The sequence below is a fragment of the Dendropsophus ebraccatus genome, chromosome 1 (genome assembly GCF_027789765.1).
Source record: "Dendropsophus ebraccatus isolate aDenEbr1 chromosome 1, aDenEbr1.pat, whole genome shotgun sequence".
NCBI classification, from domain to species: domain Eukaryota; kingdom Metazoa; phylum Chordata; class Amphibia; order Anura; family Hylidae; genus Dendropsophus; species Dendropsophus ebraccatus.
Window position 1 is genome coordinate 63,950,288 of NC_091454.1, and position 8,033 is coordinate 63,958,320.

The following is an 8,033-nucleotide window of genomic DNA, read 5'->3' on the forward strand; positions in this document are numbered from 1 at the left end:
TGGCCGGAGAGGGACAGTAAAGTTTCTTTTTTCGCAATATAAAGAGGCAATTACTACGAATGAAGCATACTAGTTGAGGTGCTCTGTGAGATTTTGCAATGAGGGCCATCAGCTTCAAGTTACACCTCTGATTATCGGCAACATTGTCCAGCTTTTGTGGGAGAACAGGGGGCGTGATTTCCACAGCATTCCTATTGCAATCTGAACACATACGCAGAAACACATCCTATGGTGAGTATAGTGTTTTTTTTTTTTACACTTTCTTCTGCAAAGGATTTTGCTGATAAGGCTAAGGCGACATGCTGAGGTGTTAAGCAGCAGTGGGCATTTGGTGTTTTTGTGTCTGGTTCACTTGTCACGGTGGCCAGGAGTGTTACCCACCCTGGACACTCAGGCACTGGCACTTTCACGGGTAGCACAATGTGAGGGTGCAGGTGCGGCGAGTAAAAAAATATAGTCCAACACTAAACCAAATGGAGACTTTACTGTGAAACTTCAGTGCAATACACAATAGACAAAACTGCTCACTAGGTGAAGGTGTTGGTGACTAAAGTGCTCAAAGTAGGGACTTTAGAAGTTAGTTGGTAAAAGAAGTGTGGTAGGACTTAAGATAAGTGTAGCTTGACTGGAACTAGGTGTAAGGAACCATCTTAGGGGCCTTGTTTAATGTAGAAGAGTGCTGTGCTGGGATTGGGTTGAGAGAAAATATGTTGTGTACTTGTGAAGAATACGTTTATTCACGGTTAGAAGCACCATATATAGATAAGACCGCCTTTTGCCAAACCAGATCAGAGAGTGCCACATTTGGTAGTACGAGCCCAAGGCCTTTACAGCTGGGTGTAGCTAACTCCTCGAGCCTTCTCAAGGTAGTTGAGCATGGATCAGTAGGATACATCAGCTTAGGCTCTTTGTCCTACTGGGGATCAGTCTCTTGAGTTTTCTAGACTGTCCTAACAAATTGTAGAGGAATCCCTGGCATAGATAAGGTTGCCATAGAGAATGGTTACCCCACTTGTGGGTATAGCACTGGATCTTGACTAAAGTCTCTTAAAGAAGAGAAAATCTTTGGCTGAGTCTTAAGGCTAAGTCTATTCCATGGAACGATTATTGGCCGTATTCGGCCAATATCGGCCGCTACGGACGATAATCGTCCTGTGGAATAGAGTGCAACAATCAGCCAACATTGTTCATGTCGGCTGATCGTTACAGTCGCTTGTTTTTCAACATGTTGAAAAACAAGCGACTGATACAGCAACGATCTTCTGCCGTCGCTCCGTTGAATAAAAGCATTGGCAGCAGATGCTGCTGTATCCTATGGGCAGCCCCCCCGCAGCTCCCCGCCGCCCCTCCCGCACTCGTCCGCTTGCTGCAGCCGCATTGAATAGCGTTGGCAGCAAGATGGGAACGAGGAGCAAACGAGCGCTGAGAGCGCTTGTTTGCTCCTCTAGACGGCCCGTGGAATAGGGCCATTAGTCTCTCTCTAACACCTACTGACACCTTCTAATGGCCCTATTCCACGGGCCGTCTAGAGGAGCAAAGGGGCGCTCTCATCGCTCATTTGCTCCTCTTTCCCTGCTCGCTGCCAATGCTATTCAACACGGCTGCAGCGAGCGGGTGAGTGCGGGAGGGGCGGCGGGGAGCTGCGGGGGGGGGGGGGCTGTCCGGGTGATTGCTGATCGTCCGCGCAGCCCATACGATACAGCAGCGTCTGCTGCCGATGCTCCTATTCAACGGAGCGACGGCAGAAGATCGTTGCCGTATCAGTCGTTTGTTTTTCAACATGTTGAAAAACAAGCAACTGCAACGATCAGCCGACATGAACAATGTCAGCTGATCGTTGCACTCTATTTCACGGGACGATTATCATCCGTAGCGGCCGATATCGGCCGATATTCGTTCCGTGGAATAGGGCCTTAACTAAGACCTCCCACCAGGAACTAGCTATGCTTACATAGGGGTTTTTGGGTCTAACCTCCTGATGGTGTGGCAGTGCGAGGAAAAGAGAACGAAGGATTGTAAATGGCTATGTGGTATGTGAGGAACCTGCACCTGTGATTGGCTGAATAGCAAACAGTGAAATACAGTAGTTACCCTTTACCCCACAGCTACGCTCTTACAAACTGGGGAGAATGAGATGCCAAGTGGTGAAAGTGCTAAAGACATCTATCATCCCATAGTGTGACACCTGACAAAGTTACCTTCACCCAGGTGACATAAAACTTAGTGGACCACCCGTACCAGGACACTACATCTATGGTATCTTTGGTTGTGCTCCCAATTACAATAACCAAAACAAACATGGCTATATTATTATCAGGATAGGTGTTGAGGTCTGAATGCTGGGACTCCCATCAGATGAGAATAGATGCCCCATGTCAACCTAGTTAAATAGAGTTGTGCTTAAATTAATCTCAGAAATGCAGAATTTTTTTTATTGATATTTTTTTAAAAAATTACACAGGAGCATTCTAATTTTGATTTCTAGAACTTTCTTCCTGGACACTTGACATAATGATTCACCACTCACTTCTCTCCATTTAATTCTCCTCATTATGTAGACTTGCTGTGTCTGTGCTGATGTGAATTGTTCAAGTAATCTATGACTGGTGAGTCATGGAGTCCACCTTAGCATATAGATTTCTAGGAGCAATGCAGTGAATGTAGTTGAAGTCTAAGGCATTATTATTTCAGCATCAGTGGCATACAACACACATATCATGGATAGTACAGAAGATTCACTGTCTTAATTTATAGCCTTAATATCCCTTTATGTGAGAGGTTCTAATAAAAAGATAACATATACATTAGTGTCTAATCTAGTAATGGAATAATTTAGAAATGCTAATGTGGTTTCCAATCAATTGTTCTTTCATTTGCCTAGATTTTCTCATATAATTGTATATAAAGTACTTAGTTATATTTGACATTTGAGTATATTCTGTGTAGATATTTAAAGGGACCTTCACCTTGTTTTTGTGCTAGAAATCAAGTTGCAGGCGAACAGCACAATCAGCAGAATAACTGGTTTTGCAGGTCAGTTCCATTGAAATGAATGGAGCTAAATTGCAATACCACACATGTCCTGGGGACAGGGGCTGTTTTTGCAAGAAAGTAGCTGTGTTTGTTCTAACTCTGGATAACCCCTTCAACCATCTCCGAGCTAGTTTTCTCTTCTGTCCTAATTGCTCAATTACTCCTGTTTGTGAATAAAACCGTCCAAGCATTAGATGTATGCTAGGGAGCTGGTAATATTGCAATATGTGATCATGAAAAAGTGACTTGGACTATAAAAGTATGCAGTCAAGGGAAAACTCCAGTCTTATCCATCATAATGCTACTGGTTAAATGTTGATATGTAATCTCCTGATTTTATTTCCAGTAAAATATTCTTACATTGGCCATATACTTCCATCTGAAAAGCGTAGCATAAACTGCAATATAAATGTAAAATATTTGCAGTGATAGAAATTACTTTCTCCATGGAAATATAATCTTTTGAAAATATCAGGAGCATTGTATATAAATATAGTGTGCATAAAAACTGTTTAACCCTTAAATGGGTATTCCAGCAACTTAGAACGTATCCCTTATCCACAGGATAAGGGAAAAGTGTATGATCCCAGAGTTTGGACATCCTGTGATCTCGAGAATTGGGACCTGACTGTCCCAGCAGAATGGAGCTGTGAGTTGTGACGCAAACCATTGAATCTCAATGAAACCACTGGAGATAACCTCTACTGTATTTAGCTACTTGTCTAATCGGGAGGGTCGGGTACATATTCCCTATCATGGGGAAATGGTAGGGCTCTCTGTGCTAGGTGCTGTCATAAATATCAGCTACACTTTACACATGTTTTCTGCCATATATGGTAGTATATCCGATGGGGTGCCAGAGGCTCGGGCCCTTTGGCCAAGCCCCCACCTTTTGCTATTGGCCACTTGGAAAGTGGTTAACATTTTGCTCAAAGCATTAACATTAAATGGCCCTTTACACAGCTAAATGCTGTATATGGTATTGATCTGGACATTGTATATCAAATTTATAAGGATGCTGCTTTTTATGTGTACAATACAAGGAGAGTCATCATCCTCGTTCCTGGTGCGATGCCCGGGCCCCTAGGGGCCACTCCGCTGTGAGGCTGTTGTTGCGGGCAGGAACCGGGGCAGCTGCTGACTGGATGGTTGTCACGGTTTAGGCATGAGGGATCACAGCTGGAAACCGGGCTCCTGACCGAGCGGAGACTAGGCATGCGATTCTTCGTTGTCCTTAGTCAGGGCACCAATTATCACACCAATGCCAAGGTTCAGAAACAATGGTAGTTGTATATTTATTGTAACAGTGGTAACTAGTAGCAACAGTCTCTCTGGATGCAACCGGGAATAAGGCAATCTTGAATAAAGCAGAGTAATGGGTGATGCTGCAATAGGCTGTGATGATAGCGTACTGAATGATGGGAGTAGTAGTGAAACTGAGGTTGAGATGCTGGGTGGAATGAGACTTGAATAAAATACTTGCTGTTGATGATTAGAGAAGATGATGAGAGGAATGACTGAAGAATCGGCACCCAGATGAGAATCTTGAGACTTGAGACAGGAACACAGCCAGTGGACTGGAGCAGCAGAGCACACGCAGGCCTCTCTCTTAGCAGGGAGAGAGGACGGACACTCAACCTATCCCCTCTGTGGTAGGGAATAGACTGAGGTAGAACAGGAAGTCACATGGTAACCCCAGCCAAAGCTCGATGACCATTGGAGTTACCATGGAAGCAGGGGCAGTCACATGACATCCAGCCATTGCATCATCACACCATTAGGCATATACAGTGAAATATACATGAGAAATACCATACTTAAACACTGGGGGGCGACATAATACCTTTAGGCACTGATACCTGAAGATGCATACAAGAAATGAATGGAATAGCAGACCTGAACACTGAGAGAGGTGACACAACACACACAGTTTGCAGTGAACCATAGCTTTCCAGAACAGAACTGGTTATAATAAAAGTTAGTGAGGATAAGAGGTCCTGTTCTGGGACACTGCATAGGCGCACGCCAGCAAAATGTCACAGATTCCTGTGTCCAAAATGTGTGACTGTCAATGTACACCCTAGTGCATAGGGCGCTAAGGATGAAGGTAGTTTCCTTACCTTAATCTTTAGTGCCATTTTTGTTAAAGTATCACTGTCGTTATAACTTTCAAAATCTAAATCAACAGTAAATGTGATATAAGCAAGGCTGCAATTTACATTCATTATTTTATTTTTTATTTATCATGGAAAACACAGCACTTCCTGTCTTCTGACTTTTTTTTCTCTCAAAAAACAGGAAACAGAAAACAGGAAGTCCTGTTGTCCCAGGTCATCTGAGCGCTCACAGAGAGAAATCAGTCATGTGACTCTCTGTACTGGCCGGAATTCCTGTGTTTAGTCTCTTTTTTTCAACAAGCACAAGGCAGAAAATCTTCCTTCAGGAGACTGGACCTGGATTTCTGGTAAGTTCAGCTTTGTTTTACAGCATGATAACAACAAAAAAAATAATGAATGTATGTGTCAAACTTGCTTTATATCACATCTACTGTTGATTTAGAATCTGAAATTTATACCGACAGTGACACTTTAAGCTCGTAGTTTATTCCCTATGTAAACAAGGCGGTTTAGTGTGCTGAGGACGGGACTAATTTGCATAGGGAATAAACTACAAACTTAACAAAACTGGCGCTGAGGATCAAAGCAAGAAAACTGCACTCTGTCTGCAGCAGCCACAAAGGTGACTTTAATACACCTAGGGGGATTTTAGACTGTCAGTCCTAAATTAGGCTCCATCCCCTTTCCCCAGGCTGAAGTCACCAGCAGGTATACATTTGGATCATGATTTACTCCTGCAAGCAGGCGTAAGTCATGATAAATGAGGCGCTGGAGGATGCCACACCTCCTCCCCGCCTTGATGCACCCCCTTAAGGTGTACGCCAGGGAGAAGGGATGAATTTGCGCCTTCATCCTGGCGTACGCCTTGGGTGGGTCCTTTGTAAATGTCCCCCCTAGTTTTGAATGCCAGAATATTTTCTGGAAGATATGGTTGTACAGGAAAAAAAAGTAGGAGACTTCTGTTTAGTCAATCTGGGAAAGTATGCAAAAGGGATATCTATAAAATTGACGAATGTATGCTAACCTTTAGTATATCACTGCAACCATGGTAGGTAATTACTTTAAGAGGGAATTATTTTGTTCCCTTAAAGTATTAACGCCACATAGAAGTAATTTGGAGAAATCTACTGTATATGAACTCATTCTCTGCATCCGAGAGTTGTAAAAAACTCATTTACTACAAACTGGTTAATGATGGTTACCATGGAGATGCAAATGTGCTGTATCTGTGGATGGGCCTGTTTTGGGCTCACATCATTCCTCCTACTCTCTCAGTAAACATGGCATCTCTCCTGCAGATGCTTCTCCAAATATCCTGGGAATATCTTCCTGTCGGTTCAGCTCCCTGAGCCCAGTCATATCACCTGCATGCAAGCCTGCATGCAAACGTGGAATAAGAAATCCAATCTGGATACTCTGCAAATATTATGTTATTAATGTGTTACCAGGTTTGATGAGTCTGCACGCTGGGTGATTGAACAGCCAGGTGATCCATGTTTTTTTTAATTGTAAAAGTGCCCCAAATGCATTAAAAGAACAAAAAGATAAGTAATGGTGCATTAACAGAAAGAGATTGATCTGACAGATTTTTTAAGCCAAAGCCAGGAATCGATTTGAAAAGAGGAGAAATCTCAGGCTTTCCTTTTTGACCTGTTCACTGTTTATGGTCTGTTCCTGGCTTTGGCTTTAAAAACCTGCCAGTTAATATCAATGTGTAAACGTAAAGGCTATGTTCACACAACAGATGTTTTGCATAAATCACGTTCGTTGTTGCAATTTGTAACAGCGGCCATGATTTATACAAAGCATACGTTGTATGAATGGAATCCCAGCCGGAGCGTATACACAGAGTATAAGCTCTGGCCAGTATTCAAGCCGGCTGCAGAAAAAACTGACACAAGACATGTCAGTTCACACAAGACATGTCAGTTCACACAATGGAGCGTGCGGCTTTGGCCGCGCGCTCCATTGTGTGCAGCGGTGAATTGGGATGCAGGCGCACACGGATGCGCCCTCATCCTAATTCATCAGAAATTAAGATCATCCGGCCGGCACTGCAATATTGGCCGGGATGATCTTCTCTGACACCAGCCGTTCTGTGATCCGGCCAGGTCACAGAACGGTTGGTGTCTTACACCACATCAGTCATTCACTGATTCTCTCTTCACTGAGTCTCTACAGACTCTCCAGTACGGGTCTTGATAAATCCCCCCTAATGTTTTCAATGGGCTTAAACAGCATAATTCACAATGTGAATTGTGTCACGTGTTTTTGAAGCACGCATTTTTCTGAGTGTTTTCCTGTTGGAGATGTAGAATGCACTTTAGCCCTACTGAATGCAGCTAATCTTTGTCCATGAATGAAAAGGGTTAAAGTATTGCATGGCATATTTTTCCCCTTGAGGAAAAATGCATTGTCAGGGAAGCTTGGCTGTTTACTGCATAGTACATAGTACAGTACATAGCACAGTATGCATTCTACTCATTATGCAGTAAGCCCCTAAGCCTCCCATGAGGGCAACGGAGGGAAGAGAGAATTTTATTATTCAATATTATATTATCATTTAATAATATTATAATATCATGTAATATCAAATATAATGTCTATGAAGAGGGTTTAGAGCTCTTTAACAAAAGTGAAAAGAAAGACACATTAGGAATTCATGAGTTATAAACCTTAATAGAATTCGGCGTTAAAAGGTGAAGATTCACTTTAAAGGAAGCCTCCAGTCATTTTACAATTTCTTTCCTTGGTTTCTACTGTATTTTACACATGGCACATGGTTTTCAAATCCCTAGACCTTTTCATCGTACCCCAAAGTGTCAAAATATGCAGCATAAATTTCTACCAAATATGGGGAAAAATGTGTTGTATGAACCTACC